The 27,583-nt window shown below is 40.3% G+C and overlaps 1 non-coding gene and 1 pseudogene across 1 annotated transcript; one reads left to right on the forward strand and one right to left on the reverse strand.

Moving 5' to 3' along the window:
* Positions 1-3,952: 3,952 nt before the first annotated feature.
* Positions 3,953-4,084, reverse strand: LOC142435323 (small nucleolar RNA SNORA64/SNORA10 family). Its single transcript, XR_012781399.1, has one exon. It is a non-coding gene; the product is annotated as a small nucleolar RNA SNORA64/SNORA10 family (small nucleolar RNA).
* Positions 4,085-5,273: 1,189 nt separating this feature from the next.
* On the forward strand, positions 5,274-7,040 carry LOC142433426 (nucleolar and spindle-associated protein 1 pseudogene; annotated as a pseudogene).
* The last annotated feature ends 20,543 nt before the right edge of the window (positions 7,041-27,583 follow it).

Genomic DNA, 27,583 nt, shown 5'->3' on the forward strand with positions numbered 1-27,583 from the left:
TAAGCAATGGTGTCTGAAACTCAGGGGGTACTGGTTTGAAGGCCCCTCGAGTCATGATGATATCAATTTGGGGTCTAATAATCCAATGGAAATTGTTTCCCTGTGAATCTTGCTTAATTTGTTTCACTGTTTCATGGAACCTCTGAGCATCCTTAAAATCTGTTAATTATTTCCCCCTGAATCTGCCATGTAGTTTAAAGTATATAGCGTGTATGATTTTCACTGAATCTTTGAAGCTGTTTGAAAGTAGCAAATCCCACTGTTTCCTTCTATCAGTAGCAAAAATAAACCTGGTATATTTGGAACCAACCTGGTCTCTGTCTTTGAACAGGGATAGGCAGCTCTGGACCACTTTGTCATCAGAAACTATTTGAATGTTGACCTAACTCAAATTAAATCTTTCTTGTGACCAGGAAAAGACCAAGTAGTGGAGAGACTTGAAACCTTGATTTGCCTCTGGGTAACAATTCTTTGCTTTTGCTCTTATGCAAAACGAGTGTTGTTCTCTCCCCCAGTAAAAGGGTTTGGGAAAAGCTGAGAGATATAGTTTGTTTTCAGATACACTTTATTTTTTGAGCGTGTGCTTTCAGGAGCTTGATAACCACTGTTTGGGGTTCTTTTAAAGGGAAAATATAATTTTATGGAAAAAACATCACAATGGTAAAAAAAATAGACACATTTTAGCTGAACAGGCACTCCTCAAGTGTCCTTCTACAGTGCCTAATGTTCCCTCTGCTTATCTGAATAGCATGGGCCTAACAAGGAGTCTTCAGTTTCAGGGATATTAGTGCTCTGGTTTTCATGGTTTCTGATAGATTGCTTCATTCAAACTATAATAACAACATCCAGAATGTTCTTCAGTGGAAACTTTGAGGGACAATATAGTCTCTGCTCTGTAGATGAGAATTCTGAAGCTGAGAGAGGTTAAAAATACATGTCAAAAAAGGAATAGTTATTTCTGGAACATAATAGATACACAGTACATAACTTTTCTGTTACCTGAGGTACATGTATTTTATTCTTGAAAGTTGCAAGGTAGAGGAAGAAATATAAGTTTTTATTAGAAGGTATACTAGTGAAGATACCGCAGCAGTGCAAAACAGACAGTCTTTATGGTTTACTGTTTGAATTCAGAATACACAGAGAAAATCTACCTTTTACTTTGTAATTTATACTTTGGGAGTCCTTTATATAGATGTATTTTTTACATAGTTATTGGCACCTAATCCACATATCATACAGTTCAATAGTTCAACCTTTCAGTCATATCAAGAAGAATTGTACAATCATTACCACAATCAATTTGGTCCATCCTCCCACCCCATGGTTAAATTGCTTTTAAAATTTGTATACTCACAAGCAGTTCTAGTGCTCACTCCCCCCTCCTTCATTGTTTACTCCCAAATCCTCCCACCCTTCCTAACTCCCACCCCCCATACTTACATCCCCTATAAACCATTGCATCAGTTATTATCTCTATATATCCATTTCTACTGTGCTTTGCAAACTTGGAAACCCAACAGAAACAATAAAAAACAAAATAAAATAAAGTTGTAAGGATAAAATCATAATAATATAAAAATAAAAATACTAATAGTAAGTAAGAAAGAAAAGACCACCATAAATATTTGGAAAGCCGGCTAAGAAATTTTGTCATGGAATGAGCAAGAGACTTGCACGTAGAACAAATTCAGGTTGAGTCAATAGGGATGTCAGCTGATCAAGTATCAAGTTCGATTCAGCATAATCAAAATTACAATGATCTCTGTCTGCTATTAAGGCTGCTTGAGACCTTTGTTTATGGCTAATGGGGTGTCTACCAGCTGCTTAACCTAACTAGTTAATTCTGCAGATAGGTTTTGGGCTTCCACTGTCTTCCATAGTCTTTTACCAATTAGGTGTTCATAATTTTAGCTCTGATACTTTCCCCTTTGTCAAATTTAATTTTATTACTGTAATCTTTGAATATGTTTACATGTCTACATTAACTCAGGTTTCAGGGTAACTGCGGGAAACAACTGTTGACCCTGAGCAAGCAAACAGAATAATAAGGTTCATTAACTCTTAGACCAGTCTCAAGATGTCTTTGTTGATTAACTAGATAACACAGTCTAGTGTTTAATTACTAAGTCAGGTAAACAAGACTCTCAGTATTATCTGTACCTTTAAGATGACATTTGAATCCAACCTATTTAGCTTTTGAGTAATGTAGTGAGTTATAAAAATTCCGTAGTGACTGCAGTAACTAAAATACCTTGGGCTAACTGTATTTTATAGGGTGGTGGCAATTTTCTAACTACATTAAGTGAAATAATTTGGGTTAAGGTCCTCTTCTGTTCCATTGAAAGAACTCTTATCAAGGGTGGATCTGAAACCAAGGGAATTTCTAGTTTTATGCAGTGTCATTACTGCATACAAAAGTGTCTCCAGATGTTTATCAATCCTAATTTGCTTGACTATGTGGACCTGTGTTTCTTTGCTACCTCAAGATCTTTGAACGTCCCTTCTATTTGATAAGTTCTTTGCCCTCCCACCCCAGGTCAATTTAGGGCTCACTCCTTCAGCTTTCAACTTCAACTATCCTTTCCAATGAAAGGTTTCCCTGTCAAACTTAACTAAAGTAGCTCACTGACCTCCTTTGCCCCTACATACTTGACACCTTGCTGATTTTCTTCTTAACATTTATAATAATTTTGGTTTTGGTCTCTTGTTTCCCAATATATTGGGTAAACTAGAAGATATTTGTCGTACTTGATACATCATAAGAGATATTAAATAAGTATTAAGTGACTGGAGCCTCTGGGAGAATGTAATTCAAGATGGAAGAATTTACATTGACAGTCAATGTTATTATTAGGTTGAAAGGGAAACATTGAAGTGATGGAAAGGTTGAGGAGCAAGAATCATGCTCATCCATAAGGGTAATGCAATTGAGCAGTTGAGTAGGGGATAAAGCTTCCTCATAGACATTCACTCACTTGGTTCTGTGTCCTGTCAGTACTGAACTCTGGAATTTGAAAGAGGAGAAAAGGCACTGGGTATAGAATCAAACAGACCTTTTAAAATTCAAACCTGAGCCATAAGATTGGAACTTGGAACTGACTCTGGGACCTGGGCAAGTTCCTCCACTTCTTTAGGCCTTGATATTCTCAAGTGTAAAAGAGAAGTTGTAATCATAATCTTGTCTACATTAGAGGACTGTTGTTAGATCTGATGTAATAACAGATGTGAAAGGGAGAAGTATAATGGGGAGGGAACTCATGGTTGGGTGGCTTATCTGCCACCACCCTTAGCCCAGCCTTGGTCTGCGGTGACCTTTGTAACTGCTTCCCCAGCTTCTAGACTGCACAGTCATTAAGGAAGGGAAGTATGAGCAGCAACAGTACTTCCAGTTGCACAAGAATGACAGTTATATTTTGCACCATTCACTCTGTAACATTCTATACTCGCTCACGTACACACACTCAATTCTAATGCTGCTTCTTCAAAACCCCTGTGTGGTAACTTCAAAGCGGGCATTTCCTCATCACTGTGGCAATGTCCTGATCTTCCAGCATCTCTACAACTTTCCTGTGGTGTAAATGGAGATAGGCGGAAATAGGTTCTCTGAGGCCCTCAGCATGTCACCTGGACTACCTGGGAACTTATGTCATACCATGTTGCTCTCCTCTTTACTTATACCTTCTGGGACTTAGATTAACCTTACAATATCACTGGTCTCCTTAGAGTTTAGTCATAGAAACAGCTTAGCTCAGATCACTTACTACACTAGTTAACAGGCTATAAGCCCAGACTGAGTTATATTACCCATGTATGGGGCTTATCTTATGCTCATTGAATCATATTACTCACAGAAATTATGTTGACTATTTTGGATTGTGGGAAGACACAGACATCATCACCCTTTTCCATTTCCGTTTCCTATTTTTTGTTACATTCTTCCCACCCCCGGGCCTGTTGTGCCTCCCGGGAGGGACAGGCCACAGGAGGCCTTGCTGAGGTCCTGAGAGCACCCTTTCTCTCTCTCCTCTTTATGAAAGTCACACATGTTGTGGCAGATGTAACCATGCAGAGCAGGGAGAGCTGCTACATTCTTTTAAAAATCAGATGAGTACTCACTTTGAGCCAGGTAATTATGTTAAGATTTCTTGATTTAATGAGAAATATATCAAAATAAATGCGGGATAAAGACTTGGCTTTCTACTCCAGTAAACAGTTACAGTATCAGGAACACACAGGGGATTATTATGAGTCATCATTGATGCGATAGCAGCAAGGTTTTGTTTTTGCATTCTGTACACCAAAATCAACAGTGCTTCAATTAGTCCAATGTACTCATCCTGTAGTATATGCAAGGGTAATATATAATATAGTACATGAATATGTTTGTTATAGTGACAAAACAGAAAGAATAATCAGATTTTTGCCAAGAACAGCTACAGTTTCAAAGAGGATATTTGAGATAATATTTGAAGGATAAAAGGGATAAAAAGGAAACACCAGGCAGGTAGAAGTGGGAGATGAGGCTGAACAGATGTGAAGATTCCCAGCCAATCTATGTTTATAATTTGTTTTAAAAGGAAGGAGGGGTATTAAAGCAAGTTATCATTTATCCTCTTCTGAACCTGGAATAGAACAGTCTGATAAATATTCATATACTTATAGGAGCAAACATGTGAACCTCAAATTTCTGGAAAATCTGAAATCTCCATACACTATATTTTTGTGTGTTCCCACCTAAAGACAGAATTTTCCACTTTGGGATAAAAGATGTTTAGATATAGACAGAAAACCTCTCAGGAACAAAAATGAGAGAGCGGTACCAGGAGGGTAAGGGAAAGGTGGGGGGAGAAAGGGGAAACCTATCACAATGATCTACATATAACCCCCTCACAGGGGGACTGGCAACAGAAAAGTGGGGGAATGGAGGCAGCAGTTGGTGTAAGAGACATGAAACAATAAAAATTTATAAATTATCAAGGGATCATGAGGGTGGGAGAGCTAATACTTATGGCTCACGTATAAATAAAATGTTTTGAAAATGATGTGGCAACATATGTACAAATGTGCTTGACACAATGGATGTGATTAGAGCTGTAAGGACCCCCAATAATATGATTTCCAAAAAACATCACTCTCCCCACTTTTTTCCAGGAAGTTAAGAGCCTAAAGTTTTCTCAAGGGATCAGGTTTGGGCTAAAATGAGGAAAAAGGACAGTATTACTAAAGGAAAAGAGAAAAGGACAGAATGCTTACAGTGGCGCCAGTTGTGAATGGCATTTGGAACATTGTGGACTGAGCTCTATGTGGTCGCCTGGACTGCTGATTGCAATGACTGTCCACTTACAGGAGAAACTGGACTCAGTCAAGTACAGCAACCTGCAGAACTTGGTTAAGACCCTAGACCTCCAGTCTTACCTAAGGACAGACAAATTTTTAAAAGCCTTGAATGCTCACATTCAACAGGAAGCAAGAAAAGAACATGAAAATCAGGATGAAAGTTGAGTTAGTTTATTGTGCCAACCTGGCTGATAAACACATGTAGGATTAATTAAAGGGCAGAGGGATAAATGGCTCAGTGAACCTCACCTTTCTAGTTCTTGGGTCTCTTGCTTTGTGATGGTCAGACAAGGGTGCAGCTGCTAAGACATTCCCTGCTTCAGCTGGCAAGGCTAACTTCCTGCAAGACATCCCCAAAGAGAAGCCACATGGACCTACTCCGATGCAGCACTGGGTGCTGGAGCACCCGTGTAGAGATCCCTGCCAGTGCTGAGATGCTTATACATTCACTGACTCAGCTTTCCTCCTGCAGTTGGCATCACTGCCTCTGTTTTGTGAGATGGAGGAGGACTTTGTGGATTTGGTGCTGGACATATGGATTGATGTTGGACTTGTGGACTTGGGCACCACTGGGTTGGGATGTTTTCTTGATGTGCACTTAACCTTTATATAAAACTCTTACATGAGTTTCTGTGGATTTATTTCTCTAAAGTACCCAGACTAATAAAAAAGTCAACCTTTGCATTCCTCTTGTGATGAGAATCGGGTACAGATTACAAGTTGGGTACAAACAGCAGAAGGTCAACTGTGCAACCTAAAGAAAAGGTGCTGCGAAGGAAAAGGAACCCCTGACTCCCAACAGGATCATTCAGAATGGGATAAAAGTGATCCTACTGAATTTCAAAATCAGGAAAACCAGGATCTTAAAACTGTTGCAGATGTTCCTTCTTCACCAAATGAGAGCCAAGGAGCAAAGAATGCAGTTTCCATGCAAAAAGGCAGAAAACACAGTAATGAAGATTTAAAGATAATTTTAGAAAGAAGACAGTATTTCTACACATATGGTGCCTCAAAAGCTTGAAAAAAAAATCTGGAAGCACTATTCCCAACTTTAAGAAGCTTCATGAGGCTTATTTTAAGGAAATGGAATTCATTAGTCAATATCTGTTGAGAGAGAAAAAAACAAACATTCTGATGTGCACAACAATTCACATAATGAATTGAAGAAGCAGGGAGTCATCATGACTCTGATGGTGACTCCAGTTCTACTCAGAAGGCAGTCTTCTTGGTTTATATTTCCACCAGTCAGCGGTGCTCACAACATCTACCTCAGTGCAAAGCAAGTCAGAGCACCTTGTGTCCAACGCGATTAGTCAGACCCTCCACGCTCTCAGCAACCAAAATGAATGTCGGCTTTTCAGCTGCTACTGAAGATAATGAGCATAAAGGATCACTGACCAAGAATCCAGCCAGAAAGTCTCCACATGTCACCATCGCTGGGAGTACCAAAAACACTAAGGCTGATCCTGTTGCTGTTATTCCCCCCTTCAAGCTGACAGCAGGAGACCAGTGTTCGATTTCAAAGCAAGTTTGTCATGCCCCCTCACCTACGTGTCATGCAAAGGAAAGCTGAAGGGCAATCTAAAGAAAATCCTTCTCTGACTGAATTTGTGAACAGAATGAGCTTCTATAAGAAAACTTATAAACAACCTCATTTCCAGACCAAGGAAGAGAAATGGGATAAACATGAGGAAAAGTGACAGAAGAAAGCAAAGGTTTGGGGAACTCAAAGAGGCCTCCCTATAGTAGCAGATTAATAATATTGCTGTACTTAGAGGAGTCCGGTTTCTCCTGGAAGTGGACAGTCATCATTATCAGAAATCCAGGCGACCATGTAGAGTGCAGCCCACCACATTCCAAACAATATTCAAAACTCTGTAAATATTCTGTTATTTTGAACCCTTTCCCCCCTGGTTCTGTAAGTATTTTTATGACTTCTTCATTTACAACAGAAGATCTTTGTTTACCTTTAACTCTATTTATATGTAATGCCTGTGGCCACTTCATCTATTGCATCTCTGAAAAAAATTATCCCACTCAGCTAAAGATAACAGGTTAAGAATGGGCAGAAGCTGGAAAGGTAGGTTATGCCTTCAAGGACTAGTATAGAAAATCCAGTACACTTAATGAAAGATGCATTATGACAGCCATATTTGATCTATGTGATGATGGTTTTGCTTAAACTCATAAGCACCTTTCTTAGGATCACTTCATGTAATTGCCACCCATCACTCATTATATTCTTAGAAACAAAATTATAACTCATTCGAGACTTGCTTATTTTAAAATAAATGATACAGGGTTATATGAAAATTTGAGGATTGCTGCTTAAATGATTTGCGTCCTGTCAAACTAGCATCATATTGAATATTTGGGAAGGACTAGAGTTGCTTAGTATCATACCCACCTTTGTTGTACTTTAATGGGGCTTTAGAGTTTTGTACTGCTTAAGATTTTCATAAATAAATATTTTCTCAAAAATTGGACAATGGGAAACTCTGAAACTCTAGATCTGACTAAGATGGTGGGGTGGGCAGTGGTGGCTGGAATCTGGAGGAAAGAAGTGAAGGTAATGGATGGGAATTAAGCCCCATTCCAGCCTACACCCTTCATATTAAAAATATCTGGTTATGTGTCTTTTTTTCAGATGGGATATATCCAAAGTCATATTTTGGCATTCATTAACTTGTTTTTTTTTCTTTCTTTTTAAATATCATTTTTATTGGGGGTTCATACAACTCCTATCACAATCCATACATAGATTAATTGTGTAAAGCACATTTGTACATTCATTGCCCTCATCATTCTCAAAACATTTGCTCTCTGCTTAAGTCCTTGGCATCAGGTCCTCATTTCTCCCCTCCCTCGCAGCTCCCCCTCCCCTCATGAACCCTTGATAATTTATAAATTATTATTTTGTCATATCTTACACTGTCCAACATCTCCTTTCACTGGTTATATGTCTTTATCCACTTTCTTTTGATTTATTTGAAAGTCAGTGGACGGAGTGCTCATGCAACCTGCGACTTGGGTAGTCAGTTGAAAGTAAGACAATTCATGAAGTCAGAGCGAAACTAGTACCCGGGGAGAAGCCCTGGTGGTGTAGCTGTTACTCATTGGATTTCTTACCATAAGGTCAACTGTTAGAAATATACAGCCACTTCACAGGTGAACGCGGAGGTTCCCTATTCCTGTAAAGAGTTACAGTGTCAGAAACCCACAGGGGCAGTTCTAGCCTGTCCTATAGGATTGTAATGATTTGGAATTGACTCTGTGGAGTGAGGTGTTTTTTTTAAAACATTTTATTAGGGACTCATACAACTCTTATCACAATCCATACATATACATACATCAATTGTATAAAGCACATCTGTACATTCTTTGCCCTAATCATTTTCAAAGCATTTGCTTCTCCACTTAAGCCCTTTGCATCAAGTCCTCTTTTTTCTCCTCACTCCCCGCTCCTCCCTCCCTCATGAGCCCTTGATAATTTATAAATTATTATTTTGTCATATCTTGCCCTATCCAGCATCTCCCTTCACCCCCTTTTCTCCTGTCCATCCCCCAGGGAGGAGGTCACATGTGATTCTTGTAATCGGTTCCCCCTTTCCAACCCACTCACCCTCTACTCTCACACCCCTGGTCCTGAAGGTATCATCCACCCTGGATTCCCTGTGTTCCCTCTCCTTTATGCACCAGTGTACAACCTCTGCTCTATCCAGACTTGCAAGATAGAATTCGGATCGTGGTAATGGGGGTGGGGTGGGGTGGGGTGAGGGGAAGCATTTAGGAACTGGAGGAAAGCTGTATTCATCATCGGTGCTACGTCGCACCCTGACTGACTCATCTCCTCCTCCAGACCCCTCTGGGAGGGGATCTTGAGTGGCCGACAAATGGGCTTTAGGTCTCCACTCTGCACTTCCCCCTTCATTCACTAAGGTAAGGGGTTTTTTTTGGATGATGCCTTATACCTGATCCCTTTGACACCTAGTGTGCTTCTTCCATGTGGGCTTTGCTGCTTCTGAGCTAGATGGCCACTTGTTCACCTTCAAGCCTTTAAGACCCGGGGCGCTATCTCTTTTAATAGCCGGGCACCATCAGCTTTCTTCGCCACATTTGCTTATGCACCCGGTTGTCCTCAGCAATCATATCATGGAGATGTGCATGCAATGATATGATTTTTTTGTTCTTTGATGCCTGATCCCTTCGGAACCACGTGATCACACAGGCTGATGTGTTCTTCCATGTGGGCTTTGTTGCTTCTGAGCTAGATAGCCGCTTCTTTATGTTCAAGCCTTTAAGACCCCAGACACTATCTCTTTTGATAGCCTGGCACCATCAGCTTTCTTCACCACATTTTCTTGTTCACCCGCTTTGGCTTCAGCAGTTGTGTCGGGAGGGTGAGAATCACAGAATGCCAATTTAATAAAAGAAAGTGTTCATGCATTGAGGGAGTGCTTGAGTAGAGGTCCAAGGTCCTTCCCCCACTTTGATACTAGACCTATAAATATAGACACACACATCTATTTCCCCATCCTCATATATATATTTGCATGTACATGTCTTTGTCTAGAACTCTATAAATGGCCTTTAGCTCTTAGCTCTTTCCTCTATTTCCCTTGTCTTCCCTCCTGCCCTGCTATCATGTTGCGTCCCTACGTGGGTTACAGCTATACCTCTTTTTTACATTATCTTACCCTTGATCATTCCCTACCAGGCCTGCCACTCCTGCTCACAACAAATTTGGATCCCATGTTGTTCCCTTGTCCCTGGGTTAGTTAACACCACTTCCTTACCCTCCCCCCCACCTGCCCCTATCCCAAGTCCCCACAGAACTGTCAGTCCTGTTGGTTTTCCTCCAGAGAGTTCATCCAGCCTATCTTATTTAGACAGACCTGTGGAGATAATAACATGCACAAAAACAAGACAGAGGAAAACAAAGCAACAGTATACAACCAGACAACAAAAACACACCACTGACAAAGAACAAAACAAAACACATCACGAAAGAAAAGCTTGTAGTTAGGTCAAGGATAGTTTGTTTGTCTTTAGGAGTGTTTTCCAGTCCAGTCTGTTGGGGCACCATGTCCTGGCCCCAAAGTCCACTTTCAGCATTCCCTAGGGACCTTGCCCCTCCATTCCCTTGCTGTTCTGCTGCACTCCTCCAGTGCTTTGCCTCGATGTGGTGGGATCAGGTTAGGTGCAATTCCCACAGTGTGTTCCATTGCTGTCCCCTGTAGCGCCATTGGACATTGAGGGGCATCATGTCTCATAGTGGTGCCAGCCATGCTGTCCTCTCTGTGGACTGGCTGCTCTAATCAGGAACATCATCCTCGCAGCCTGGTGGGGCTGGCTGTGCTCCACTCTCTCCTCCTCCCCCTTCATCTGCTCCCTTGTGCTCTGATCAGTTATGTCCCTCTCCCGGAACTGCAGAATCAATGTCGTCCTTTGAAACAAATTTTTCTGGGGGAGGGGCAGGAATCTACTTAATTTTTGGTGCTGGGGCCAGCCTCCGAGACCTCTCCACTGGTTCCCTACTCCACGCCGGAATGTTCCACTCACACCTTGCAGCACTGGGTTGAAGTCTGGTCCCTCTTTCCCTGTGGAGATATAAACAATACCCTGCCCTTGGGTGGGTGAGTGCCCCATATCCCCGCTCCCCTTTTCTCCCTTGTATTCATCCTTTTATTTTTCTTTCCCCACCCCCTCCCCAGTTGTCTACCATGTGCATCCCTGGATTTGATCTGATCTCTGCCATACTACACTGTCCTCACCCCAAAAATGTTTGTATACAGTAGCTTTTTCCCTAGGCCCCTTTTGCTTTTTTTTTTTTTAATACTTACCTCAGCGGACTCATGTAGTACTTGTCCTTTTGTGCCTGACTTACTTCGCTGAGCATGATTTCCTCCAGTTCTTCCCATGCTGATATGTGCTTATACGTTCACCACTGCTTTTTAGTGATGCATAGTACTCCATTGCACGTATATACCACAGTTTTTAATCCATTCTTCAGTTGATGGAAATTTGGGTTGCTTCCAGCTCTTTATAATTGTGAACTGTGCCGCAATGAACATTGGAACACAGATGTCTGGCCTTGGTTTGTTTCTTGCCACTTCTGGGTAAATGTCCAGTAGGGGGATGGCTGGGTCATATGGTAACTCTATTTTCATCTGCTTTAGATATTGCCAGTTTGATTTCCATATTGGTTGTACATACTTATAGGTCCACCAGCACTGGATGAGAGTTCCTGTCTCCCCACAGCCCCTGCAACACTTGTTACTTTTTGATTTTTTGAATTAGGCTACCTTTGAGTGTGTCAGGTGGTACCTCATTGTTGTTTTAATTTTCATTTCTCTTATGGCTAAAGATCGGGAACATTTTCTCATATGTTTGTTGGCCATTCGGATTTATGCCCCTGTGAAACTTCTGTTCAAGTCCTTTGCCCACCTCTCAAATGGGTTATTAGTTTTTTTTTTCTTTTTGGAAGCTAGCAGAGTGTTATAAATTTTAGTAATAAGGCCTTTGTCTGATGTGTCATTGCTAAAGATGTTTTCCCAGTCTGTGGACTCTCTTATTACTCTCTTGGTGAATTCTTTCGATGTACACAAGTGTTTTATCTTCAGTATATCCCATTTGTCAATTTGTGCCTCCTCTGTGTGTGTGTGTCCTTCCCTATTTCTGATAGCCTGAATATTCCCTGTGCCAAAGTTTTCAAGTTGGTCCCAATTCCCTCATTGATGGCCCTAATAGTTTGGGGTTTAACTTTAAGGTCTGTGATCCACATTGAGTTTATTCCTGTGTATGGAGTGAGATAAGGTCTTGCTTAATTTTTCTGCAGGTAAATATCCAATTTTTCCAGCACCACTTGTTAAAGAGGGCATCTGCTTCCCATTTGATATTTTTGGGGCCCTTATCAAAGAACAACTGTCTGTATGCTGATGACTTTATTTCTGGGTTTTCAGTTCTTTTCTATTGGTCTGAGTATCTGTTATTGTACCAAATAGCATGCAGTTTTGAGAACTGTGGCTGTATAGTTTGTGCCAAAGTCAAGTAAAGCAAGCCCTCCCATGGTGTCCTTCTTCTTGAAGAGCTCTGCTAATTCTGGACTTCTTCCCTTTCCATATGAAGTTGGTAATCAGTTTTTCCATTTCTTTGAAGAAAGATGAGGGTAATTGTATCCGGATGGCATTGAACTTATATAGTGCTTTTGGCCGAACTGACATCTTAACTATATTGAGTCTTCCAATCCTAGAGCATGGGATATTCTTCCATTTGTTGAGGTCACTCTTGGTTTCTTGTAATAGTGTTCGATAGTTTAGATATAGATCTTTTGTTTTTTTCAGTCATGTATATCCCTAGATATTTCAATTTGTATTTGGCTATTGTGAAGGGTACCACCTTTTTGATCTCTTCTGTGGTCTTATCAGATCTGTATACTAGTCCGATGGACTTCTGTTTGTTGATCTTGTATCCTGCCACTCTCCCAAACTCCTGTATTGCTTCCAGTACTCCCCTTGTGGAACTTTTGGGATTTTTCATATATAAAATCATATTATCTGCACATAACGATAATTTCACCTCTTCCTTCCCCAGACGAATACCTTTGATGTCTCTTCTTTGCCTTATGCTGTTAGGTAAAACCTCCAGCATGATATTAAATAAGAGTGGGGCAAGGGGAATCCATGTCTGGTTCCCTTTTTCAGTGGGATTGTGTTAGTCTTTTCTCCATTGACTATCACTTTGGCTGTTGGTTTTTCATATATAGCTTTTATTGTCTTTAGAAACTTTCCTTTCATTCCTATCTTCGCTAGTGTCTTAAACAGGAATTGGTGCTGGAACTTGTCGAATGCTTTTTATGCGTCTATTCATATTATCACGTGGTTCTTACAGTTTTTTCATGTCATTGTGCCGAATAATACTAATGGTTTTTCTTATGTTAAACCATCCCTGTATCCCTGGTATGAATCCCACTTGGTCATGGTGAATTATTTGTTTTATATACTTTGGTATTCTGTTGGCTAATATTTTGTCAAGGATTTTTGCATCAATGTTCATTAAGGATATTGGACTGTAGTTCTCGATTCTTGTGGGATCCTTGCCAGGTTTGGGTATCAGAGTTATACTAGCTTCATAGAAGGAGTTCAGGAGTTTGCCATCTTTTTCTATGTTCTGGAAAAGTTTGTTTAGGAATGGTGTTAGTTGTTCCTTAAATGTTTGGTAGAATTCTCCAGCGTAGCCGTGTGGTCCGGGGGATTTTTTTGTTGGCAATCCCTTGATAACCTTTTCTATTTCTTTTATTGCTATGAGTCTGTTGAGATTCTTGATGTCCACCGAGGATAGTCTAGGGAGGGATTGTTTTTCTAGGAATTTGTCCATGTCTTCCAAATTGTTGAATTCATTGGAGTACAATCATTCATAGTACTGTGCAACTATCCTTTTGCTTTCATTAGGGTCTGTTGTAATGACCCCTCTTTTATCCCTTATTCTTGCTATTGAGATTTGTTCCCTCCTTTCTTTGGTTAGGTTTGCCAATGGTCTATCGATCCTGTTTATCCTTTCAAAGAACCAACTTTTAGCGATATTAATTTTTTCCATAGTTTTCTTATTTTGCCTCTCCTATATCTCAGGCCTGATTTTTATAATTTATTTTCTTTTGCTATTAAAAGGATTGTCCTGCTGACTCTGCTCTAGTTTTTGTAAATTTTGTGCCAGCGTATCAATCATGAGTCTCTCTTCCTTTCTGAGGTGTGCATATATTGTTATGAAACTTCCTCTGATGACTGCCTTTGCTGTGTCTCATAAGTTTTGGTATGTCATGTGCTCATTTTCATTGGTTTCTAGAAATTTCCTAATTTCATCTCTGATCTGCACCAGTACATACTCCTTTTGCAGTAGAGAGTTATTCATCCTCCAATTGTTTGCTTTAATTTTCTTTGTCTTCCTTTTATTGATTTCCAGACTTATGGAACAGTGGTCAGAGAGAGTGGTCTGTATTATTTCAATGTGCTTAAATTTATGTAGATTTGCCTTATGTGGTCTATCTTCGAATATGTGTCATGGGGACTTGAAAATAATGTGAACTTTTTTGTATTTGGATGAAAAGCTCTGTAAATTTCTATCAGGTCACATTGTCTAATTGTGGGGTTTAGCTCTATAGTCTCCTTCCTGAGTTTCTTTCCCTGCGATCTATCTTTCTCAGTGAGTGGTGTTTTGAAGTCACCCACTATAATTGCCGAGTTTATGATTTCTTTCTTAATCTTTTAGAGTGTTTGGTTGGTGTATTGAGCTAGTCTCTGATTCGGGGAATATATGTTTACAATGCCCTTGAGCATTATATAGTGACCCTCCTTATCTCTTTTTATGGTTTGCACTTTGAGGTCAATTTTATCCGACATTAGGATTGCAACCCCTGCTTTTTTTGTATTGCTTGGTAAGTCCTTCTCCAGCCTTTGATTCTCAGCCTATTTTTGTCTGTAGCATTGAGATGTGTCTCATGTAGGCAGCAGATTGATGGGTTGTGTTTTCTAAGCCAGTCTGTTTGTCTCAGTCTTTTAATGCCTGAGTTCAAGCCATTGAATTCAGGTTTATTATCTCCATCTGCAGACACTGTGATGTCATCTTATACCTTTTGCGTTGGGAGTTTTCCTACTTTCCTTTCTCATTAGTGTGTTTCTCTCTCTCTCTCTCTCTCTCTCTCTCTCTCTCTCTCTCTCTCTCTCTCTCTCTCCCTATCATTCTTGACTTCTTTCCATCCTTAAGCCATTGCTATCTTGGGGTCTGTTTTCTCTTTGTTGCCCTCTGGGTGAGGTTGTTCTATGTGACGGTCTCTTATTTATGCTTGGTGAGTGTTGTTCTTCTGCCCATACTGAGTCGGTGTGTATCTTTTGTAAAGCTTGGTTTGATCTAATGTATTTTTTGAGTTTTTCCTTGTCTGGGAAGACTTTTACTTCTCCATCGATCTTGAGCGATTATTCGGCTGGGTAGAGTATTCTTGGATTTGCGTTGTTTTCCTTCAATTTTTGGAATATGTTACTCGACTCTCTCCTCTTTTTCATAGTTTCTGCTGATAGGTCTGAGCATATTCTTATGTGGGAACCTTTATGTGTGATTCCTTGTTTTTCCCTAGCTGCTCTCATGATTTTCTCCTTTTCCTCAAAGTTGGATAGTTTGACTATTATGTGCCTTGGTGACTTCTTCTTGGGGTTCAATCTTGCTGGTGTTCTTTCAGCCTCCTCAATGGTTGCCTGGTTTTCATTCATTAGGCTGGGGAAGTTTTACTTAAAGAATTCTCTCGCTGTTGTTGCAGATGACTTCTTTGTTGTGTCTTCCTTCGGTAAGCCAATAATTCTAATGTAGTTCTGCTTCATAGCATCAGACATAGCTCTTAGGTTTCATTAAGCTTCTCTGATGATCTTATTAGAGTCTTGTTCACGTTTATTAAAGTCTGCTTGGCTGTCCTCCAAGTAATTGATGCGGTTCTCTGACTCCTCCAATCAATTCTCAAGGACCGTGATTATCCTGTTTTTTGTTATCTTCTCCCTAAACTCCTGTATTTCCCTTTGTTGTGTGGCTTTTATCTCCTCTATCGTTTCATCCTTTTTTTTGTATTGTTTCCCTCATATCCTGTATGACTCCAAGCAGCATGCTGAGAATTTCTTTGTGTGGCATTTCAATGTCTGCTTCTTCTATGTATGTTGTTATGTTCAGAATATCTTCTGCCTTTGCCTTTTGTTTCTCCTGTGTTTTTCGTTGAGGTGGTTGGGGCTGATGGTTGTTTGCCTTGAGTTGTTTTAGAGGGACCAGGTGCCATTTTCCAGGCTCTCTCTGGGATACTTATAGGAATGCTTCTTCGAACTGCCTACAGCTGATTTTACTATGGGATTAATCTACCACTTTATCCTCCTGTGGCTTCCCAATCAGGGGAGTTCCCCAGAAGGCTACTAGGTTTCCTGCCTTGGTGTTGCTGAGGTTGGGCTGAAGTTCCTGCAATTGCTTGGAATGTTGATAAGTGTTGGCTGAGTTGCCTTATGCCCCCAGGAACACAGGCAGGAATTCCCTGGTGAGAAATTGGGCAGAGTATCCCCTGGAGAGAAAGCAGAACTTTCCCTAGTCTTGGGCTAGCTATGCAGGGTGGAGCTCACCTACCTGGGTGTGGCACAGGCATAAATGCCCTAGGGCAAAGGGAGTGTTCTGTAGGTCAGCAGTGGAGTGTGAGAAAACAGGACAGACACAAGGAGGAGGAGAAAAATTAAAAAGTAAGACAGTTTAGACTCTGCAGGGGTATAGGGAAGCAAGGGAAGCAAGAGCAACTATATAGCTGAGTCCCACCCCCTGCCTGTGGAGCTGCATGGATTTATTCCTTGCCCCAATCCCCAGCAGCACGCATCAACTGAGCTGCAAGAAGAGTCGCAAGTAAGACGCTGAGCAGCCCTTAGAGAAGTGGGGGGACAGAGAGCAAAGGTGTTAACAGAAGCAGCAATGTAGCTGAACCCTGATCCCTGCCCGTGGAGCTGGTAGGGTTAAGTCCCTGCTTATACTCGGCACGGCAAACTGTGTCTGTGCTGTAAAAAAAGCACCCACAAGCCTGGGCTGTGTAGGATTAGAGAGCAGAGATGTAAACAGAAGTAACAATTTAGCTGAACCCTGATCCCTGGTGAAGCTGCAAGGGTCCTGTCCCTGCCCTGAGGCAGGCAGGGGAAAACTGTGGCTGTTTTGAGACCAAGCCCTGCTACATGCTCCAAATGGTCCCAGCTCTGGAAGATACAGTGGCTGGGCTAAGGTCAGGCCCCAGCCGGCTTCCACGGCGGTAAGCCAAAAGACCCCGGCCACTCAAAACCCCGTGGGTCTTTGCCTACTTATCTTTATGATGCACCTCCTGTGACCCAGCAGCGTTGAATTTCCCTCCAAGCAACTCTCCTGAGCTGAATTCTGTGGAGTCCGCCTGGTATGGGTCCCTCAGTTGCCATCTTCCAGAGTGAGTTTTTTAGCAACCAGGAAGACAGACTGGACTCTGTTAATCGAAATATGCTTCCCCAAGCAACAGGTTAGGGAGTGTTTTATAGTTAGGACATGAAGGAAGGGGTTTCTGGAGTTATTTGGCCTGTGAGATAGGTCATTTAGTTCTCAGGTTGTTCCTTATACTTGAAGGTGTGATTTCCCTTCTAACTGCAGGTAGTCAGCTGCATGCTGCCCTTCAGATGGAGATAAATTAATATTAACTTATAAAGAGAAACAGCAAATTGTTGTCAGTTCATCATTAATTATCACAGGATCTCAAGATTAAAACAGAAGGAGTGCATAGTACAGGAAGCCTCAGTAAAATGTTGAGACACAGTGTGGCATGCTGCAGCCTAGTTTTGTTGCCAGGAAAACTGGTCTTCCATTAGCAGAATAAAAGGACTAACTTTACATTCTATCATGCCCTAGGACTAGCTGAGAGCCCTTTGGAGTTCTATACTAAAGCAATCCTTCAATAAACTCACTCTTTCTTTTTAAGCATTTCCCTTTATTCTGGTGAGAATGTTGGGCCTTGCCTGAAGTCTCTCTTATGAGTGGGACAAGAATTGAGAGCAAAGAGGTTCTATACTCTTTGAGTCTCTTCCTGATAAACATCTGGTGATTACAGTGAGTGAAAATTTCCTTGGGAATGAATCTACTCTATGATCTCTCTTCTACCTTCTCATATTTTTGATTTTCTCTCAAACCTTTGAGCAGTACAGTGGGGAGAATTTGGAAGCAGAGGCATGTTCAGGAACAGAAGGTATACCTGTGTGAGTCTCCAGGCTTTCCAGACTCAAAAGAATAAAGAAGTTCCTCCTCCCCTAGGTCCAGTTATCTTGACATTCATCAGGGGTGTCAAAGGTGAACTTCAAAATGAAGGCATCTCATAGAGTACCCCATGAAAGATACTATAACTTAACCAAACAAATCTTGAGGGGAGGCACTAAACGGGGGTGGTCTGCTGAGTGTCCTTGGGTCATTCTTGGTGTATTAAATGTCCAGTATATCCCCAGATGTGTAAGAGGTTAATAATGTTAAAGGAGTGAAATCTTCTGCCAGTCTTGCCCATAAATAGCACACTAACCCACCCCATGATATCATTAGCTCTTCTGTCTCTGAGACATGCAGGTATAGTGGGGGGTGGGGGAGAGAGTGAGTTTGGGCAGTGATCCAACCATTACCATAGCACTTCTCTACTTATCCTGGCCTAAAACAGCTGTATGTGCAATTTTCCCACTCTGTAGATATATATGCAACATCTGTTTATTTTGTCCGGTTGTGGGTGAAGAAATACTCAGGGATTTTCCATACATTTAAGACCAACCCAAACTCAAAGGATGAAGCCCTGTTAGAGCAGTGGTTATGAGTTGGGCTGAAATATATATGGATTGAAGTTCTAAATCACCAGTAGCTCCACAGGAGAAAGACTGGGCTTTCTGTTCCCATAAGCAGTCACAGTCTCAGAAACCCACAGTGGGTCAGCATTGACTCAAAGATATTACGCCCTCAAAAGACTGCAGAGATCTGTTGTGGTGTTTGTCTCTTTAAACGGATGCAAGGAACCCTGGTGACTTAGTGAGTTGAGCTGTTAACCCAGAGGTCAGCAGTTCAGGATCACTAGCCTCTCTGTGAGAGTATGACGTGATTTTCTGTTCCCTTGAAGATTTACAAGTCTTCTTTTCCTTATAGAGAGGCTGCAAGTTCAAATCAACTTGATGGCAGTAATCGGAGACATCACGAAAGAGATGTGGGATTATATATTAGGCTACTTTCCCCCCACCAACTTTAGAACAGATAGAACCCAAAAGATTCACTTTATCCATTTTATGAAAATTCTTCCAAACCTCTTTACTGGGTTGACAAATTTTATAAATTCCAGAAGTCATGAAAGAAGTGGATGGAATCTCTCTCTCTCTGTTTTCCCAACAAATTTATTGGCACATAATTTACATATCATACAATAAAAGAGTTCAACCATTCAATTATATCAAGGGTCTTTGAACAGTCATTGCCACATAAATCTTAGAATACCCCCCTTTGGACATATTAACATGAGTTGTGCAATTCTAGTGCTTCCCGCAATCCCACACCAACTGAATTTGTACTAGGGTCTTGTATTTCTTACTTGTTCCATGACAGAAATGTTCTCCCTATCCTTTTGAATGTTGATGGGGGTCTTTTCCTTCTTACACAGTTTTTTTTTTGTATTTTTGTCTTCAGGCTATTATGATTTTAACCTTGCCACCTTAGTATGATTTTGTTTTTTATTGTTTTCTGTTGTGTTTCCTAGCAGTGAAGCATAGGAGGATTGGATACATAATGAGAATAACTGACACAAGTGTTATAGGGAATGCAGGGTTGGGTGATAGGGAGTGAAACCGGTTTGGAGGAGTAAATAGTGAAGGGAGTCTGTTGACCCTGCCATCTCCCTTTTCTGATTCCCATACCTTCAAGAAGTGTGGAATGCAGCAAACAGCCAGAACTAACACCTTTTAGTGCCTGCTAGGAAAGCGGGAGAAGCCACCCAGAAGGAGCACCTTATTGGGGAAAAAGTTCTGCAAGAGCAGGGGTCACATGAAATATATGGAAGTATCAGCATAGAGATGATCTCTCTCTTAAAGAAAGGAAAATACTTCTATAGTGGCAGATAAACTATTCACAGTTAGAGAGCATTTATACACTTGTGACAGAACTCTGAGTTTTAACCCCTGAGACCAGGTAGTACAGAGAGAAACTTAGTCTCTTAGTTATCAATTGCATCCACATTTTAAGCATCTGTTAGCTAAGCAGCCTACTTTTACAGTGCCAAATATATTTTAATAGATTTATTGACATATAATTCACATATCATCCAATCAATACTTCAATCACATCAAGAAGAATTGTACAGTCACCACCACAATCATTTTTAAAATATCTTCATTCTGTACTCATTGTTATTAGCTCCATATTTCCCCCCAATCTCCCCTGACATACTCCCCAAGGAACCATTAATCCTGTTACTGTCTCTATGAAATTATCTGTCCTGGATTTCATATACAGAAAACTGTTTTAAAAAAACAATAACAAGTAAAACATAAAAATCTCAATGGAAAAGAAGGCAGACAATATTTTAAAAATAGAATAATTTTAAATGGGTCAAAAGGAAGATCAAATGATAAAGTCCTAATTTTAACTGAACTGCATCTGCAATAACCCTGTTTCCAATGCCTTCTGCATAAGAGTAAGGCTATTCATGTACCTGGTCTTTGGTCAGACAAGATTCACCAGGGGCTTAATCCAAATTTATTTATCCTTCATTGTTTTTAAACTGAAACAACTTTAAAATGGGTCAAAAGGGAGATCAAATGATACTACATTTTGACCTAATGGTTTCTGCCACAATCAACTTTACTATGCTCTCTCTCTGATAACAGGGCTATTCACATCCCTCAACTATGACTGCAGGGAATGCACCAGAGGCTTATCTATGTGTGGATGCTGCAAATGGATTATGGACTTTCACTGTCACCCATAGCCTTCTGCAAACCAGGTGTTCACAATTTAAGCTCTGATACTACTCCCTTCTTTAGATTTGAAATATGTTATTTATCAACCTTAAATCACACAGCTTCGTGTGCTTCTTCCATGTGGACTTAGTTGACGCCTAAATTTTCTGGTACCAAATTTTATCTTAAAAAACCTAGCGCTGCTATAACAACACTATAGAAGCTATAACAGCAACACTAGATTATTATGGTATAATTTGGTACCTGAAAAGTGAGGTGCTGGTAACATTGTGGTACTGGAAAAATGGGATGCTGGTGGTGTAGTGGTTACAATTTGGTTTACAATCCAGAAGGTCAGAAATTCGAAATGACCAGACACTCTGCAGGAGAAAGACAGATTTTTCTGCAGTCTCAGAAAACAACAAGGACAGTTCTACCCTGTCCTATACATCATTATGAGTTGTCATCAATTTGCTGGCAGTGAGTCAGAGTGAGTTTCTACAACAGAAGGAGCTATGGTGGTATAGTGGTTATGAGTTGGGCTACTAATCACGAGGTCAGAAGTTTGAAGTCATCAGCTGCTCCCCTAGAGAAAGACAAATATTTCATTCCTGTAAACATTTACTTTCTCAGAAATCCACAGGGGGAAGTTTAATCCTGTCCTATAGGATCACTGTGCATCAGAATTGACTCAATGGCTGTGGGTTTGTTGTGGTGGTTGTTTTCTTTGACAATAACAGAAATACTCAACATAAGAGCCTTGTGGTATTGTGCCACTAATGGAGAACTCCATTAGGTCATGAAATGGAATATAATTACATAATACTGAGAATCAAGATCAAGTCATGTTGAAATATATTTGCAAGATTGGGGAGCACAATTCAATTCATCACAGACAGCAGAAGTAGCTAAAAGTCAAATAAATCCTTTTAATGTCCCTAAATAATACTAGCTTGAAATGACTACTATGTCTGGTAGGAAAAAATCCAGTCAATTCTCTGGTACATTTTCTATGCCTGACACCATGGGCATAAATATAATTCAACTGGCACTTTGTTGACTCAGAATGGAGACATGTTACACTAACCAGAGTAATACCTCAATAAAGATCCCCTGGGTCTCAAATGCCTGAGTCTAGACAAAAAAATCTTTAGAAAGTTGAAATTAACTGTGTGTTTTAGAAGCACGTGGCTTCAGTGGTCTTACAATTACAATTCTTGACAGTAATAAGGGTTACCAATAGTGCCAGATTTGGACTTTTGATCTGTCTCCCTCCCTTAGTTGGAGGTAAATCCATCTCTAAAACTTGTTTCCCCTTATGACAACTAGCTAAGTCCCTTAGGTTTGTTTAATGATCCTGCTCTAGCGTGGGCACCAAGAGGGCTCAAATTGCTGGATCATTGTTGCCAGATTACACAAACCAAGTGGCTTAAAATTCTATGTCTTATTTTCATATGCATGGGAAAAGAGAACAGGGGCAAGGGAGAAGTGAAGATCCTTCATTCAAATGCTGATCTCCCCATCCCGTTGTTCTCCCAGGGTATACATACAAGCTGAGTGAAACAGTTCTTTCAGACACAGATTTTGAAATGACAATTACAAGCTAGGAAAAAAAAGTTCTGTTTTAACAAAGATGTTGTGTTATAGAGCTTCCATTACTTAGGGACCTTAAATGTCAAGGAGGTAGGCCAAAAATGCAGTTCCTAGCACTCAGTAAGGGGAAGGAGGAAGCCTGAAAGATTCTTAACACCCAGACAAGAATAGGGTCATTGACTCAGCTAGCTTACCAACAAGAATTGTGTCTGGACACAATCTTGTCTGTGAGACAAGATAGAGGGGTTTGGCTTAGGGTCACAGTTATGGAGGATTTCTAGCTAAGTTACATCTAAATAAAGTACCTAATTCTCCTAACTATATTATATTCCCATAATAAATAATAGGGAATTGACTCTCCAAGTCACTCCCTAGTATCCTCACTTTTCATCTTAATTTTCTCATTATTTAAGAGACATGTTTAGAATGGGCATATTCATGGTTAATGATCACAAGAAACTCAGTAGGAACTCAGTTTATGTGAGAACTTTGTAATGAATCTTGTGCCTCACTGTTATAACATTAAAAGCAGTGAGAATTTTGAGCTGGAATACCCTTATTTCCTCTGATTATGTATTATGCTATCTTCTGACCACACAGGCTGATGTACTTCTTCTGTGTGGAGTTAGCTGACACTTAATTAGATGGCCACTTGTCTTTGACCAAGCCTTTAAGACCCCCGATACTATTCTTTTTGATAGCTGGGCAGCATCTGATCTCTTCACCATACTTTGTCAAGCATTTACATCTTTAGTGGTCAATGCACAAGGTATTAAGTATTGAGCAGGGTCACATAATATGAACAAATTGATGTTCATATGTTAGGGCTTAGACCAAATATAAGTTCAAGATCTAGTCATACGTATATTTATGGTAAATTTTAGAGACAGCATTATCAACTTGTGAAATAATGTAAATAAACATCTATGGAACATTTGGTAATTTTGAGAACAATATTAATTTAGCCAATGGGATAGATCGAAATGCCTATGTGGTAATTACATAATCTGGTGTCAATTTGAGGTTTCAGAGTGAAGGGGTGGAGTCTAGCCTGTCAATCAGGTAATACCCAATGAGGCCTCTGTGTGGGCCTGACCTTCTCGTGAGGATTCTGAGAACTCCTGTATTCCTCCCTGGAGGCAGGAGACACTCTCTTTGTTTACTCCCTTTGGAGAAGATACATGAAGAGAGGCTGATGGAGCCAGACCTCTGTAGCCAGAGAACTGGAGACCCTTATGACACCATGTGGAGACCCTTGCTTGTGCTGCGATGTTTACATCACTGGATCCACCAGATTTCCTACCCACTGGCCTGTGATCTTCATGCATTCAACATCCTTGCATGTGTTTCATGAGTCTGAAGAGGACTTTATAGATTGGCATCAGACACATGGGCTAATATCAGACTTAAGGCCCTGATCTGGACTGGGCTAGGATGTTTACTCAATATTCAACAGCTCTTGTATCTAAAGCTCTTTCTTATACACATATGAGTGTCTATGGATTTGTTTCTCTAGTCTACCCATCCTAACACGGCCTGTAAAGCCGTTAAGATTAAAATAGATGAAAAATATTTTATTTATTAAATTGAAGAATCACTATTTAAGAAAACAATAAGGGTCTTACACAAAACAAAGGACAAAACAATTTTTCTGCAGAACTTACACATGTCACAGACATCAAAGAAAACAACAAATATATGGTGGTCTGAAATTGTCAGTCATTGGGTAATCTCAAGGCAATAGAGATGTGACTCAAAGTTCAATGAGTTCAAAGTCCACAACCTGGGGATAGTAGCCCTCTACTTCTTCTCATACTAAGGAGTGTTTCAGTTTCTTTTTATCTGCATCAGGTATGTTTAAGACAAAGTCCAGTTCGCGCAATAAGATTCTCAAAATGAATCTCTTTAATAGGATATGTGGGAAAAAAAAACTGCATCCCCCCCACCTCCAAAAAATGAATTCCAACATCCAGGCAGCCTACCACATGAGGCCTACAAGGGCCTGGTTTTTGTACTTAGTAATGTATCTGCATATCTATCTAGATAAGATAGGTGGGAAATTAATTTGGAGACGAAAAGAATGGAACCAATGTTTCCAGGAGGATATGGGAGAAGGGGAGGTGGGAGAAAGGAAGCTGGTGGGTGGGGACCAACCCAGGGAAAAGAGAACAACAAGTGAACTAAAATCAATGGAAAGAAGGTCGTAGGATGCCTAGTGGGGATTAATCTAGGGCAATGTAGCAGCAAGGAATTACTAATTCCGAATGAAGGTTGAACATGATGGTGGGACAAGAGAAAAGTAAAATTAAATAGAGGAAAGAACCAGGAGGCAAGGGACATTTATGAAGGTCTAAATACAGGCATATATATACATATGTATATATAATACATATGCAGGCATTATATATATAATGAGAGAGGAATAGAACTATGTACTCATATCTATATATTAAAAATTAAGGTTGCAGATGGATATTGGGCCTCGACTCAAGTATTCCCTCAACACAAGAACACTTTGTTCTAACAAGCTGGCATTTTGTAATACTCACCTTCCCCGAACGATCGAAGACAAAAAGGGTGCTTAAGCAAATATGGTGAAGAAAGCTGATGGTGCCCAGCTGCTAAAAGATATAGCATCTGGAGTCTTAAAGACTTGAAGATAAACAAGCAGCCATCTAGCTCAGAAGCAACAAAACCCACATGGAAGAAGCACACCAGCCTGTGTGATCATGAGGTGTTGATGCAATCAGGTATCAGGCATCTAAGGCCCAGTATAAAACCATACCCAAGGTGAATGGCGGGGTGCGTGGAGTGGAAACCCAATGCCCATCTGTAGACAATTGGACATACCCTCACAGAGGGGTCTCAGGGAATAGATGAGCCGGTCAGGGTGTGGTATAGCACCGATGAAGCATACAACTTTCATCTAGTTCTTTGGTGCTTCCTTCCCCCCACTATCATGACCTCAATTCTACCTTACAAATCGGATTAGACCAGAACATGCACACTGCTATGGATACAAGCGTGCAACACAGGGAAACCAGGATAGATAAACCCCTCAGGGCCAACAATCAGAGTAGAGATACCAGGAGGATTAGGGGAGGATGGTAGGAGAAAGGGGAATTGATCACAAGGATCAACCTAGAACCCCCCTCCCAGAGGGTGAATAATGGAAAAGTGGGTGAGGGGCAAAGGAGGACGATGCTAGATATGGAAATAATAATCTATAACTTATCAAATGGGGAGCTCATATCAGGGCCTGAAGTGGGACGAGAATGCTTTGAAACTGATAATGGTGACATATGTGAAAATGTGCTTGACACACTGGTGAATGTATTGATTGTGATAAGAGCTGTAAGAACCCACAATAAAAGTATGGGGGAATTTAAATACATAACTCTGGGGGAAATGCATTTTTAAAATACCCCCTTCTATATGACTTAAAGGTAGGGAACAAATTCTGTCAGAAATGCATGATTAGTAACATGCAGGGAAGATTCTCTCATTGGGAACTCTTATTGAGAACAGGCCAAGTTAAGCATTTCTTCTAGGCTTTGTTTACTAACGAACCTGAGATCAAGCTCTTCAGAAGTTAATCCTTTCTTTTCTGGTCATAGATTTCTGTACTTTCAATGAAATAAAAACTGACCTTTATTCTGAAGAACTGATTCTAGGAGCAAAAATATGGGTGTGTTAAATGAACCATAAGCATTAGACAGACACCTTATAACACTGCTTGAGAGACCACATTAAAGGATGATATACCTGTCCTAAACTCCAACAACTAGTCTAATTTTCCTTTTCTGGAGTCTGTTTGTTTAGACAGGCTGAAACCTTCAAAAGGGCACAATACTCTGAGCAAAAGGCTTTACTGGTGTTCCTGGAATATCATTAAATTTCTAAATGACTTTCAAGCGCTAATTGTTGGTATGCTTTTAAGACTCAAAGAAAAATTTCAAAGAAAACATTTTAGTGTACACATATTGATTATTTTAACTTACAAGGAACCAGAAACCCAACAGAGATACTAACAATATTAGACAAAATGTTTGTAAAGACAACAATAAGTACCGCAAGATATAGTCGATTCAAACAAGACTAATAGCAGATAACTTCTGTAAAGCTTCAGGTTCTATATGAACAAGGAAAAATTTAGCTGGAAATGTTAGTTTATTTCACAACCTATGGCTCTAACTTTATCAGCTCCTCTAACCATTATTTTATTAATTTAATATATCTTTTGATATAAACTTTCAATATGAAAATCATAGTACTTTAAAACTACAAGTTAAACAATCTAAGAGAAGTGAAAAATAGTTGCTTGCATACAGAGGATAACTTCAAAATTATTTCCACTTATAGAACTAACTGAAACATTTATTCTGGTTAGTAGCTTATTACTATTCTTGGTAAAGTTTGTATCAACTATAATTAATAATCTCGTCATCTTCTAGAACTCTGGGAATCTTGATTTAGACTTGTGGGCTCCAACTCTGAATTGTTCATAGATCAGGACTTTAAATCCTTTAAATAAATCCAATATCATCAGTGTTCTGTCAGGAATTTTTGGGATGATTTTTGAGGGGTCTTACAACTTTTATTACAATCCATACATCAATTGTATCAGGCATATTTGTACATATGTTGCCATCATTCTTTTAATAGACAATTACTTTCTATTTTGCCCTTGATATCAGCTCCTCTTTTTACACCCCCCCCCCACCCTTTTATATCTGACATTGACTGCTGTCTCCCTTCCCCCATGGTTTCGGTTGTTCTGGGAGTGTGGTTGTGTGTTGATCATTGTGATTCTTTCCCCTTTCCTCCCCTCCCCACCCCCTTCTTCCTACCTTTCTGGTATTGCTATTCCCATTCCTGATCCTGGATTGTGTGTGCTGTGAGCTATTATCTCTTATCTATACCTACATACATGCTCTGCTCTAATCCAAAATGAGAGGCATCACTGGGGTCATGGTAGTGGAGGGTGTGGAAGCCTCAAGGAACCAGAGGAATATTGTGTTTCATGGTGCTTTACTGCACACTGGTTGACTCATCCCTTCTATGTGATCTCTCTGTGGGGGTGGCGGGGTGTTCCATTGTCTACAGATGATCTTTGCTCCGAACCGAACCCCTTGATCTCAACCATATGGTTTGGCTTGTTT

This window comes from Tenrec ecaudatus, chromosome X (genome assembly GCF_050624435.1).
Source record: "Tenrec ecaudatus isolate mTenEca1 chromosome X, mTenEca1.hap1, whole genome shotgun sequence".
In the NCBI taxonomy this organism is placed as follows: Eukaryota; Metazoa; Chordata; class Mammalia; order Afrosoricida; family Tenrecidae; genus Tenrec; species Tenrec ecaudatus.